This window comes from Epinephelus fuscoguttatus, linkage group LG23 (assembly GCF_011397635.1).
Source record: "Epinephelus fuscoguttatus linkage group LG23, E.fuscoguttatus.final_Chr_v1".
NCBI lineage: Eukaryota > Metazoa > Chordata > Actinopteri > Perciformes > Serranidae > Epinephelus > Epinephelus fuscoguttatus.
Window position 1 is genome coordinate 17,999,487 of NC_064774.1, and position 13,780 is coordinate 18,013,266.

The 13,780-nt window shown below is 40.9% G+C and overlaps 1 protein-coding gene across 3 annotated transcripts in view; it reads right to left on the minus strand.

Annotated features, from left to right (window-relative positions):
* The window catches only part of htr2cl1 (5-hydroxytryptamine (serotonin) receptor 2C, G protein-coupled-like 1), a 272,524-nt gene that overhangs the window by 59,754 nt on the left and 198,990 nt on the right, over positions 1 to 13,780 (minus strand). For 2 of the 3 annotated variants that reach the window (XM_049569308.1, XM_049569306.1), the window contains 2 exons: positions 3,349 to 3,521; positions 227 to 368 (listed from right to left, as the gene is read on the minus strand). The gene's annotated coding sequence lies outside the window, so the exon portion shown is untranslated. The remainder of the gene's footprint in view (positions 1 to 226; positions 369 to 3,348; positions 3,522 to 13,780) is intronic. The other variant, XM_049569307.1, reaches the window with a different exon arrangement.

Genomic DNA, 13,780 nt, shown 5'->3' on the forward strand with positions numbered 1-13,780 from the left:
TTTGTGCAAGATACAGTCAATAAAACAGTAGAGTGGTTGTTTTAAAAGTTAAGCCAATAATGAGGTTGCTGTATGCATGATTCTAAATAATGGTAAACAACGTTAGAATTAGGTCTGGGGCTGGAGATCAGCAAAGCATAAAGAAACAGTGTAAATGACTTTAAATAAGAACAGGAGATGAGGAATAATGTGTGTGTATGCATGTGCAGGAATGTGTGTTTCTCACCTCTGCACTGCTCGGTGTGTAATAGACAGTCTGCTTCCTATCTTCTCCTCTCAGGGAGAGTATCAGCATAGTTCACAGGAAACTAAACAGCACTGCAGGCGAGCCATTTAACCAGTCTGATAAAGCAGCGATACATCACAGACTGCGAGGGAGAGGAGGAGAGAGGAGGATGGGGGGGGGGGGCGGAGAGAAAGAGAGGAGGAAGGTTAGACAAAGACAGAACTAGAGAGATAAAGGAAAAGTGATCGAGAGGAGAGGAAACAGGAAAGAAAAAAGGAGGTGTAACCCAGAATGTAAAAATCCCTCGACTCCACAGGATGGCAACTTGTCATGCTCCCATTTCTTTCCCTTTTAATCACGTATTTTTAAACCTGGCATGAAAACACACAGTTGACTAGTTTCAAACCAAAGATTACACGCGGCCCGCCGAGTGTCTCCGCACGCAGCTAACCAGTCACATCATATGTAGATTATAATTGGTGTTGCGACTGTAAAGCGCTTCTTGGAGAGAGTAACACGGATACAGCTGGAGACTCACAAAGGATCACGCAGCAGAAGCCTAGTTAAGGCACAGATGTCGCCGCGCGTCGCTTTGCTTTTCACTGCGGGGACAAATTGCTGCCGCACTTACGTTTGTTTAAGCCATTTCTGCTGTGTGAGATAAAACAGCAGAGGATGGGGATGGAGGGATTTTCTTCTTATTAAACTGCCCCACAAAGGCAAACAGCACTAACTGTTTTTTTAATGTGTGGTTTAAAGCTTAATGTTCAAGGGTTTACATTCCATATCAATACACACCACCACCTACTAACATTGGTACATGATTAAATACCGAATCCTGTGACAGTAATACTTTGCACTGGGGCAAGAGATGATCGTTTTCTTAATTTCACTACTCACACACTCGCTTGTTTTGCTTTAAACTTTAATTATGATTCCTATTACTTATTGCTTTGCCTTAGTACTTATGTTTACATTTATTTTGTAATTAAGCTGTACAATAATACCCTGTGGTACATTCAGTTTTGTTAGTCGGAACAAATCCCTTTATTTAATTACGACTCTTGCAGCGTTAAGGTTAGTAGTAAGTGAATGTCAAGGTAGAAATGTAACTCAGATTTTAAAAGTTGCCCATTCTTGCCTCGGGTTAATTGCACCTCCGACCTGCTGCTACTGTGTCGGTAACAATGTGGTGTAAAAGAAGAGTCCGATGTGAACCAAGAGGCTCTTGAATGACCGCCACAACCAGCAAGGTGACTGGCAGTAGTGCTAATCTGTTAGCATTTCACTGTCAGGCAACTATCACTAACATTCTGTGCGTACTCCAGCTTCCTCCCACAGTCCAAAGACATGCAGGTTAACTGGTGACTATAAATTGTCCGTAGGTGTGAATGTGAGTGTGCATGGTTGTCTTGGTGGTCATAGGTCAAAGGTCAACAACACTGTGACCTTGTCTGTCTCATTCTTGTGAACACAGTATCTCAAGAAAACCTTGAGAGAATTCTTCAAATTTGGCACAAACATTCACTTGGGCTTAAGGATGAACTGATTAGATTTTAGGGGTCAAGGGTCGAAGGTCAAGGTCACCATGACCTTGCATCCATCTTGTTCTCATGAATACACTATTTCAAGAACAGCTTGAGGGAATTTCTTCAAATTTGGTACAAACGTTCACATGGACTCAAGCAATAAGTGATTAGATTTTGGTTGTCAAAGGTCAAGGTCACTGTGACCTTGTCTGTTCCATTCTTATGAATGTAATATCTCAAGAACACTGTGAGGGAATGTCTTTAAATCTGACACAAATGTTCACTTGGACTCAAAAATGAACTGACTGGATTTTGGTGGCCAGAGGTCATAGTCAGCACAGTTTCACTGGTCCCTTAGTTACAAAGAAAAACAAAGAGAAAACAACAACATTAAACTCTATGGAGCTGCGCCTCATCAAACTAAATCAAAACCTATATGACTGGACCATGTGGGAATTTAATTTGAAAGGACAGACACAGGAAGTGGCCATGCTCAGCAGTTAATAAGTATAATAAGTAGTTAATAAGATGTCGGGCAGGAAATCCAAAGTGTGGGATCATTTTGAGAAGGTGAAGGATGAACCCAAGGTGATATGTAAACTCATCTTCATTGGTCGACTACAAACATGACGTATCATCTGAAACATGGAAGTAGCTACATGCCCATTAGCCCACAGCGTCATTAACAGGTGGCTCGCTCAGTGTGTGACGTGCACTTGTAGATAAAATATAGGCCTATATTAATGAAGGTTCATTAGTACGGTTTTGTATTTCTCTGTAATGTAGCACAGTGTTAACAATGTTACTGATACTATTCTTTCTCACACCTTCAACTCAAACCATTGTGTTGCCCCGCCCAAAATTATATCATTTAATAATTACATTAATATTGTAAACATGCGGGTAACTAGTCGACTGCTGCAAGTTTTACAATCGTTTCACATTGTTTACTCCTCCACTGATTACCTTCCTACAGTATTAGCCTTTCTAGCTATCTGCTTTTCTCTGTCTGTGTCGGGTGAGCTGCACCTTTCAGGAAGCAGCCCCTTGATAAATGTAGGTTTACTGGATCATAAAACAACAGGATCATAAAATCTGACTCTGGTTGCTTACTGTTTGTTTTTTCCCTCCTACTCCAAACAAAAAATGGCTGTTGCACCTGAATGAAAAGTAAAATACATCACCTCAAATGCATGAGAGGCTTTTTCCTAGAAAGAGCCAACACATAGCAGAAATTTAAAACAGAAAAAGCTGAACGAATGTGTTGAGTCACTGTTGTGGTGGAGCGAAATACTGTAGAGACACATCTTCTTCAGCCATACGGTTTAAAGGCAAGACAACAATACTGTGAGAAATGGCACAAAAAGGCTTTACAGAAAGTGCTGTGCTGCATCGCAAGTGCAACTTTGAAGCTCCTTTGGTCAGAAATATTGAGAATGTTACACACTGTAGGTGTCACATACAAAATGTGAGTGTTTTACAAAGTGATGAAGGTGCTGAAAGAGAAACCGCTGAGGCAGAATGTAAAGATAGAGAGATAGAGGCTGAGTGAGAAACACTGTCATCCCAGTATCAGTAAATCTGGTCACTTACTTCTTCACGCCTCCCGATCGATGTGCCTGACCTTTGCAGCTGTTTTCCATTACCGGCGGCGGTGACCCTTTCCGACGTTACCTCTCTCTTTCTGCCTCTCTCTCGCCGTATCAATCCCTCTGTCATCTGTCACTCCACACCTCCGGAGTGAGGGATCAGCATCATCCATCTGCCTACAGAGAAAGAGGGAGGGAGAGAGGAAAAAGAGACTTTTGAAGCTCTTTTGTGAAACATTTCAGATCAAAACTGAGGTTAAAAGTGACTGAAAGCCTCCTGTAGCCACAGTGGCTCCTACACACTCCCACACACCGGGAACAACAACAACACAACTGAATGTGTCATTAATCTTTAGTCCTTTCATCCAACACAAGCAACACAACAACACAAACCCCGCCACATCATATGGTTGGATTAGATAAATTATCCCTGTTTGTAGCAGCAAGAAAACAAGGACACAGCAGGAAAAACTAAATCAAAGATGATGAATTGAGCTCATTATGTGGAATATATAAATGACAAATATGGTGAGAAGTGTTGAATCGTTAAAATCGGAGCCCATAATTTTCTACAAGTTTGCTGGATATCAATAATAGGGAAAATATCAATGTCCTTGAAAGAGAAGAGCATCTTGCCAGAAATGTCCATGAGGCAATATTAGAAATTCAATCTGGAGCGCTGTCCTGGTCTTAACACTTTATTCCTCATATATGTTGAATGGTATGTTAGCACGTAGACACATTTCTCTGAAATGAAACCTAATTTCTAACACTATTTATGGTTGCCATTTTCCTGCAGTGCCTTTTAAATGTATTAACATTCTGTGATTGCCTTTCACTGTTTGTGAAAGGCAATTTCATTCGTTAACAGAGTTGGCCATGTTGTTTCTAGGGTCGCCCAGAATGAACCAATGAAACACTGGCTTTAAATAGGGTCATTTGCATTTTCATGTTAGCCACTGTAGTTCTCCTTCACCTTTAAATTGCCCACTTACACATACCTGTAATGTGAGTTTGTTTGGCTGCACTGTAAACAGACAAATCAGTTATTTTGTTGTTTTTCTGACAAAGTAGCCACTAAAGGAGTGTTTGCTATAGTATCAAAATACACTTGCTGTTGCCATGGTAACTATAGTTGCTGCCAATCAAACAAAGCTGAAATCTTAAGCACAGTTCAGACCAAAGATTCATGACATCACGAAACCATTTTAGAACCTTGCAGAGAAAAGTTGCAGCTGTGTGAACTGACCATCTGAGCTCCACTCAAGCCAGCTGATGGTGTCACCTGCAACTCAGCTGGTCAAATCACCAGCGGCTGGTTTTAGAACGTAAGGCACATTGCCCGTTTTAATAGCCAATCAGCTTGTAGTGAAGTCCACTGGTCAAGTCAATATGACTGCAGATGGTGTGTTCGCTTGCTGTGGCAGGTGCTCCGCCCTTGCTGAGCCCTCTGTTTCCATCCCTATGATATGCCGGCATCGGATGGTGGGTTGTTGCTGCTGCTGCTGCTGCTGCTCGCTGCATGTGGTTATACCCCCATACATACATTCTCACTTAATTGGTGCTGCTTATTTTATATTATTTTGGCATATTTGTAATGAAAACAGTCCATCTGATACTCGTTTTGTTTCTGTTTTTCGCTGTTTCATCACCACTATAAATGCAGCCGTAGCCAGTATCTCACTATCACTATCCTCATTCATATTTTAAGAAGCTACGAATTATATTCAGCCACAAAAAACAAAACAAAACAAAAAAGCCACATGTGTAATGTTACGGCTGCAGTCCAAAATAGCGCGTGAAACGATGAGTGGGATGTGAGATGATTACTTAAATTCAGAGGGGCGGTGTAGTACCTGCAGCGTGTCACAGTCTCCATCCTGTGGCGTTCAGATGATGAGGCACTGAAGGACTACTCTCACTGATTTGACTGTGTCCACGTACTCATATTACAGGCTGATACAATTTGCAACTGTACACTGTAATACATTTTGTAGCTGGTGCATTTATTTCCAACGGTGAACAGACAGTTTCACCAGAACTACTTACCATTATCAGTTTTTACACTCTGACACTCTGCAGCCAATCAGAATTGTATAAATGTGTATGAAACTTAAGTACAGTGAAACGATCATACCTTTGATTAAGTCTGAAATTACCTGATATGGAGCGTGTTCTTTGATTGAATTAGTTTCTAAAGTTACCAAAGGTAACATTTCATATTTGTGTGACTTTGAAAAAGAGCAACTGCAGGTTACATGAGTGACACAGGAGGTATCTTAATGTGACACAGACCTGGCTCTGTAGTCCTGTTTATTCATTCACCTCTGGCAATTTCGTCTCAGGCATCTACTCTGTGTTCTCCTTTCATAAAGTGTCAAACAAACACACTGTCATGAGGGATTTCACCGCAATATCATTTAACAAGCCCCCAGAAGGTGATACTCGTGTACAGAAAGTACCCGGGTGAGTCATTGTGACACAGTCTGATAGAAAAAAAAAAAAAAACCACACACTTTGCGCCCTGGTAGCAAACGATGCCCACCAGAGCAGGTTCAGAGTATGGATTGTGTTGCTCTGTCACAGGGGTCATTTTCATCAGTGAAGGCACTAAGCCATGAGGCCACCTAATGGACTGCACAGATGGAGCGCCATTACAGGGACAAGAGGGATGGACTGGGAGGGGTTTGGGGATGGAGGGATGATGGAGAAGGAGGGATACTGTATAAAATTATATTTATAGATTAAGCTACTTAGCCCAAAGCATTACAGTAGGGAGACAGAACGTCATTAGTAGTAGTAGTAAAATATACTTTGAAAATGCTAAAATCCTAAACTAACGATTCATTATACTGTACAAAGGTATTCAGGGGCTTGTAAGCCTTACATTACTGCAACTAGAGTTGATTGCTTGCAGTTTAATTGGGCAATTTGTGTATTTACAACAGCCTCTAAAGACTGGTGGTTGTTGTACGATAACTCAAAACCTCAGACGGCAAACGGCACGTTTGAACTTTCTCGTAGCAGCTGTCTAATTTTGAGCTTCAATGCAGACATCCTTCAGATAATTTAGCCTCTTTAGACCTCACCTATTAATCAGAGATTTGAAAAGTTGAACTACAGATCAACGACAGAGATGTTCAGATGAGAGTAAGTGAGCAGCAAGTAGGGGAGAGAAACAAACTCGGAGTTAATGAGAAGAGGGATTGTGAGTTGAGAAACAAGGCGAGTAAATGTTGGAGTGCTGCAGTGTCATAACTTTTCATTAGACCGGGAAGGGAGAGTCAACAGCAGATTTATTGTGCTCATAGTATGAGAAGAGGAAACAGAGAGAGGATTTTTTTTTTATGCAACTATGTATTCATTGAATGGGCAAACTAATATGTTTACTACATCAAGAAGAAAAAAGATATTAAAAGAAATGAATGCTCAGGCTGTAAGTTTCCTCTCCCACCCAGCCCAGTGACACACCTTCTCTGTCAGCCTATTGCTCCTCATTTTAAATATGGTTCTTTCTCTGCTGTAGTTCTTTCTTGCTGCAGTCATGCGTGCCCCCCACCTCCGCATCACCACAAGTCTTTACGAATTCTACTGCCAAGAGCCAGTTCAGTTGGCTTAGCACAAAAACTGGAAAGAGGTTGAACAGAATCTGTCCAAAGGTAACAAATTGTGTCTACCTTTGCCTCTATAAAGCTGATACTTCTTTTCTATATGATTCTTTTTGTTCTGTTTTTTGTATGTAATGTGATGTTTGAATGTATATAATGTACGTGCTTGTTTGTTATATAGTATGATTTATGTGCCGGACCCCAGGAAGACTAGCTGATGCCAGGGTATTAACTAATGGGGATCCTACTAAACTAAACTAAACTAAACCAGGCTAAGATAAGATAAGATGACAAAAGATGAGATAAGATAAGACTAGACTCAACTGAACTGAACTAAACTAGAAGAGACGAGACGAGACTAGACTAAACGAGACGAGATGAGACAAGACTAGACTAGACTAGACTAGACTAAAGTAAACTAAACTAAACTAGACTTAAGTCAACTAAACTAGACTAGACTAGACTAGACTAAACGAGATGAGACAAGACTAGACTAGACTAAACTAAATGAGGCGAGATGAGACAAGACTAGACTAGACTAGACTAAATTAAACTAAACTAAACTAGACTTAAGTATACTAAACTAGACTAGACCAGACTTAGCTAAACTACACTAAACTAAACTAAACTAGACTAAAGTTAACTAAACTAAACTAGACTAAACTAGACTTAAGTAAACTAAACTAGACTAGACTTAAGTAAACTAAATTAGACTAAAATTAACTAAACTAAACTAAACTAGACTAGACTAAACTAAACTAGACTAAAGTAAACTAAACTAAACTAGACTAAACTAGACTAGACTAGACTTAGCTAAACTACACTAAACTAAACTAGACTAAAGTTAACTAAACTAAACCAAACTAGACTAGACTAAACTAGACTTAGGTAAACTAAACTAGACTAGACTAGACTTAGCTAAACTACATTAAACTAAACTAGACTTAAGTAAATTAAACTAAACTAGACTAAAGTAAACTAAACTAAACGAGACAAGATGAGACAAAACTAGACTAGACTAAAGTAAACTAAACTAAACTAGACTTAAGTAAACTAAAATAGACTAGACCAGACTTAGCTAAACTACACTAAACTAAACTAAACTAAACTAGACTAAAGTTAATTAAACTAAACTAAACTAAACTAGCCTAAAGTAAATTAAACTAAACTAAACTAGCCTAAAGTAAAGTAAAGTAAACTAGACTAAAGTAAACTAGACTAGACTAGACTAATAAACTAAAGTAATCAATAAGCTAATAAGCCTGTTTCCTAACTACTTCCTAACTCTCAAACTATTCTTTTTAACAGTCGATGTTTCTTGATGTGGACGATATGAATGTAATAAAGGAACTGATCACCAAAAATAAATTGTATAGTAATCGCCTCACTGGGCTCTCCACGGTATTAAGGAGAGCAGAGCGCCCAAAAAATGAGAGCTTATCAGTGCACACAGACTTCGACTGAACCTGAACAAAAGACAGCTGCTAGAATACATGGTGGCATTGTACATTTCTGCAAACCACGAATATGTTACACTTGTACTTTTATTTTTGTTGACTTTACACACTTCATATGTGGTGGATATGTTGAATCTTCATGTTTCATCACAGTTCAGTTTTCAAATTTATGCTGTGACAACACTTTGGTTAATGTGGTCAGGTTTGAGCCCACAGGGTTCACAGGAGAAGCTTGTGTTTTGGCTTAAAAGATCCTGTTTTGTTGCAACAAACATGGCTGGAAATGTCCTGGTATGTTATAAATTCCCCTTATGGTGTTTGCTGGTCTCATGTTGGAATAAATATATACATTCAAGAGGTGCTAGTAGGAATAAAGGCATGAACTGAGGAATAGGATTTTTCAGACCTTATTTTACTGTCTTTCATTCTGCCTTTATTAAAGTCAGTTTGCACAGATGTGCTTTAACTTTTCAGGAGCTCCACTCGCCATTCAATAAAATACTTTTCTGGGGGACCACAGAGAGCCAGGAAGATGAGTACAATATACAATTTATGTAGTTTTTGGATGAACTATTCATTTCAGCTTCGTTTTTTAACTTGTAGTTTTCAGTAAAAGTGAACTGTTGCTGTATTCTCATTACTAGTCAAGAGTAGCTTGTAGCTTTACCCATTAAAAAGCAAGAAAAATCAAAAATATATTCAGTGGCACGAAGCAATGAAATGCAACAGTTATTAATCCTGGAACATCCTCTTGAATATGGTGAGGTACTGGATGGACTATTCACATTTCGTTTGGCTCAGAAACTAACTTATGCAACAGTATAATGGAAAAATACAAGACAAGAGATGTACAGTGTGTGTGTGAGAGAGAAAAGAGAGACAGGAGGCTGGATGTGTTCAAAGAGTCAGAACGGCAAAGTTTATTCTCTGCTGTATGATGTAAAGGCCATTAACACAGAGCTGCGCTGCTAATGTGATACCACATAATCCCTCCATCTGTGTGTGTGTTTGTTTGTTTGTGTGTGTGTACGAGACGCAGAGGGGGATGGGTGCATGAGTGATACTGTAACACAAAGATATTGTGTCTGTCAACTGCTGTGAAGGACTGTGAGGAAATAAACAAGTTGAAGGACAATGTGCAGCACAGTGAAAAGGATGCAGCTCTAGTGTATATGAATGTTTCCATGTTTGTGTGTGTGAGTGTGTGTGTGTGTGAGTAGGGGAGGAGGGCCACGTTGACGAGTCAAAGGCATTACAATGCAGCGTGTAAAAATTGGGCAGACAGATAACAGATCCCAGCGTGTTCGCTCTGAGACACAATAGAGAACAGAGCAGAGCATTCCCTAAATCAGTCGAGAGACTCGAGATTATACACAGTACACACTCAGACGCATACACAGCCAGAGAGGAGGAGAAAGACGAGCCTGCGGGCGCTGCAGAGAGACAGAGAGAAAACAGAGAGAGAAAGGAGTGTAGAAGTCAAAGATTCAAAGCATACAAATGATAGATGATGACAAAGCCAGAGAGACAGAGGGAAACAGGGTTTTACTACTACTACATTTTATAAAAGGGAAAGAATAAGTGGTATAGGAGGAAGCACAGAAAGTTAGGACACAGGAGGAGAGATATAAATGATTAAGAAGACAAGTTTAGTGAATAAAGCAGGGAGGGAGGTTTGAGTTCCCATGAAGTATTCCAGGCGTCCCTCTCCCCAGCAACGCTTTCCAGCTCCTCCTGGGGAACCCCAAGGCGTCACCAGACCAGATGAGATATGTAATCCCTCCAGCATGTCCTGGGTCTGCCCCGGGGCCTCCTACCAGTGGGATGTGACTGGAACACCTCTAACAGGAGGCGCCCAGGAGGATCCTGATCAGATGCTCGAACCACTTCAACTGACCCCTTTCCATGCAAAGGAGCAGCGGCGCTACTCGAGCTCCCTCTGGATGTCTGAGCTCCTTTCCCTATCTCTAAGGCTGAGCCCAGCCACCCTACAGAGGAAACTTATTTCAACTGCTTGTACCCACAACCTCATTCTTTCGGCCACTACCCTTAGCTCATGACCAGGTGAGGCTTGGGACATAAATGGACCAGTCAATCGAAAGCTTTGCCTTCCAGCTCAGCTCCCTCTTCACCACAACTTTTCAACACAGCGCCCGCATCACTGCAGATGTCGAACCAAATCGCAGATCCATCTCACGCTCCATTCTACCCTCACTCGTGAACAAGACCCAGAGATACTTGAACTCCCTTGCTTGAGGCAGTAACTCACTCCAAACCAGCATGGAGGGAGATGACAACCTCGATGACACTGTTTTTGGAGTGAGGCCACACATGTTCAAGCCGAAATCTAAAGTCAGTAGTGCTGCTGATGAAACAGAGAAGCAGGCTTGTTCCCACGATGAAGCCAATGCATCCCAATGGTAGGCATGTGTCCATGTTACTAGCGTTTCATTGGGCACAAAAATTAGCGTCCTGAACGTGCTGGGTGTAAGTGTATTGTTGTGCGAGTAAAAAAAAAAATAGACTTAAAGGGTTCTTTCAGACCTAGAGTTGTCTTGCTTTGGTCTGAATCAGGGACTTATTTTGTTACAATGTTGTATAATTGCCTAGAGTCGGTTCGTGTTCTCACGGCAGCATTTACAAGCGGACCAGATCAAATGCCTTGTGTGAGAAAGCTGCTCTTGATTGGTCAGAATTTCGATGCGTGAAAAATCCAGGGAGTAAACAACATGTTGAAGAAGAGTACACTTGCAAGATAAATGTGACACTTTCTAATGTCACAATGGAGGGACAACTACGCAGGTTGATTTTAGCGCTGGTCATCGTGGACTATATTGCTGTCATTGTTCATTTTAGTCAAACCATACAGTTTGAAAACGAGGCGCGGCTCCAACTAGAAAACAATGTTTTGATGCATTGGATGTGCTGAATGTGCATATTAAGGCAGTACAGGAGGAAGTGCACATTAATAATCCTCCAGGACTATAACATGCTCATGTTTAACCCAAACAATGTGTCATGTGACTGCAGTTGGTTTGGATCAAGGACGGAGCACATTCTCACCACAAACAAACCAGCAGACCACCAGAATTTGTTTGTAACCAGACCGAGACCACCTCTTCAAGAAGGTCTCGGTCTGGTTGTTTTGGTGCACACCTGAGTGTGATTGCTGTGTTCACACCTGCCCAAACGAACTGCATTTAGGGTGCAAACGAACTTGAGTTTGATTGAACCAAACCAAACATGGGAAGGTGTGAAAGCACCCTACAAGTCTTACAACTTAGCTTATCCATGCTGTACAGTGGACAGGTTGTGATGATGAAAAAAAAGCCCTGGAAAGGTGGAAATTTTGTCATAAATTGGGAGAAATATGGGATAATTGTGACCCCAGAAGACGACCATGAGAGGGCAATAAAAGACAAAGGTCTCCCAGGAAAAGTGGGAGGGTTTGCAAGTATGCCCCAAGTGCAGGATGAGTCATCAGAACTTTTTATCATTTTCCAGAAAATGACAAACTCTAAAATACCTACAAAGAATACCTATAAGATGACTTTTTAATCATCGTTGGGCCATCTATGGTGTATAGGTGACGATCAGCACAAGAAATATGTGACTTAAAAAACATCCATGTATTTGAGCTTTAAAAAGAAAGAAAGAAGGGAGGAGAGAAGCATGGAAGACAGGAAAAAGAAAAGGAGGGGATGAAGGGAAGAAAGACAGAAAGGGAGGAAAAGTAAGTAAGAAAGTAACAAAAGACAGAAGCAGGAAAGGAGCAAGGAAGGAAGGAATAAGAGGAACAAGAAAGGAGGAGAAAGGAGTAATATAGGAGAAGGGGGATAAAGAAGGAGGAAGGACAGAAAGGAGGAACCAGTGAAGCATCCAGGGAGGGATGAAAGGGAAGAAGGAGGAGGGAAAATAAGCAGAAAATGCACTGGACATTTACATCTGGAACCTTGCATGCTACAGTAAGACCAGCTCACTATACTTTGCTACTTGTGAAATGCGCTTGATGTGACAAACAGTTACCACGGGCACCAAATCCATCGAAACAGTTCATTCATGGCAGCAGCAGTAGAGGAAACAATCCCACCATGAGGTCCATTTAGTAGCTGTTTGGGTTTTTTTTTCCTGAGCTCTTTAAGTCCTTTCAGTCCAGTTTTTTTACCCTACAGCAGAGATGTGGTGAGATTTCTTCTCTCATGCTGTTTCCAAGGTCAACGAACAGCTTTTAAACCAGCATCGGCAAGAGGTCTATAAAACGCTCAGAGAAAATAAACATCTTCATTTCCATGACAACCAGGCCAACTCCATCTGCTTCAAAGATCATGTTATTCAACAGAAACACCAGAGCCTCTAATAAATCAAGGTGTCCTCATACAGTGGTTTGTTTGATATCTGATGAAAATTTATGCACAAGTCCTCCAAGCAGTTCCTAAATTAGCACCCCTTACTGTTTAGGTTAGGTTTAGGAAAAGAGTCATGGTTGGGTGACTTAACGTAACGTGACAATGTGACATACACTTAAAACTACTCAACATTGACATTTCGTTTCACATGGGACATGACGAGCAGTCTCCAGGGTCAAAGTCCTGTGTTTGTTTGACCCATCCATCCATCAATCCTCCCTAACTGCCTCTTATGCACTAGCTTTGTCACTCTTTATACAGCGTCAAGTGACTTCCTGTTTTTCTCCAGTCATGAGTGTGGACAGCCTGCAGCATGTAGGTGATGTGATAACAGCCTCCTGGCTCACGATTTTGTAGGCTCAGTGTGCTCTCATGCACACACCCCACGTGCGCGATAAAGACACCAAAGGCACCCTTCTGCCGTCTCTATGGGACAAACACCCTTTAAAAAAAAAGGGGTTTAGAAAAAAAGTAAGAAAAGAAACATGGTTGGATTTTGTTATAGGACATACTTAACATAGGGTTACATAGTGTAGGTTTAGGAAAGTAAAGTTACATAGGTTAGGTTTAGGAAAAGAAACATGGTTGGGTGTCGGCACGCAATTTACTCAATGTGAAGTTCTGAACTTAACTTAAAGTGGTGATGTGCCTTAACTCAAAGTTCACTTGGTTTTTCACAGTTTCAACACCAGTCTCCTGGAAAAAGTCCTGTGTATGTTTGACTAATCCATCACCCCAACCTGCCTACTTACGTGGACTTACGCTCTTCATACTACTTTATTTTTTCTCCCGTCAGCACATTGGTCACATGATCACATGATCAATCATGTGGGTTATAGACTAATTTCTGTGCATTTCTTTTTGTGGGGAAACGCACAAACAATGCATGAGAACAGCCTGATAATAGAGACACCAAAGAATGACTTCAGTATCGACATCACACTAAGGTCCAATCCCAATACTAC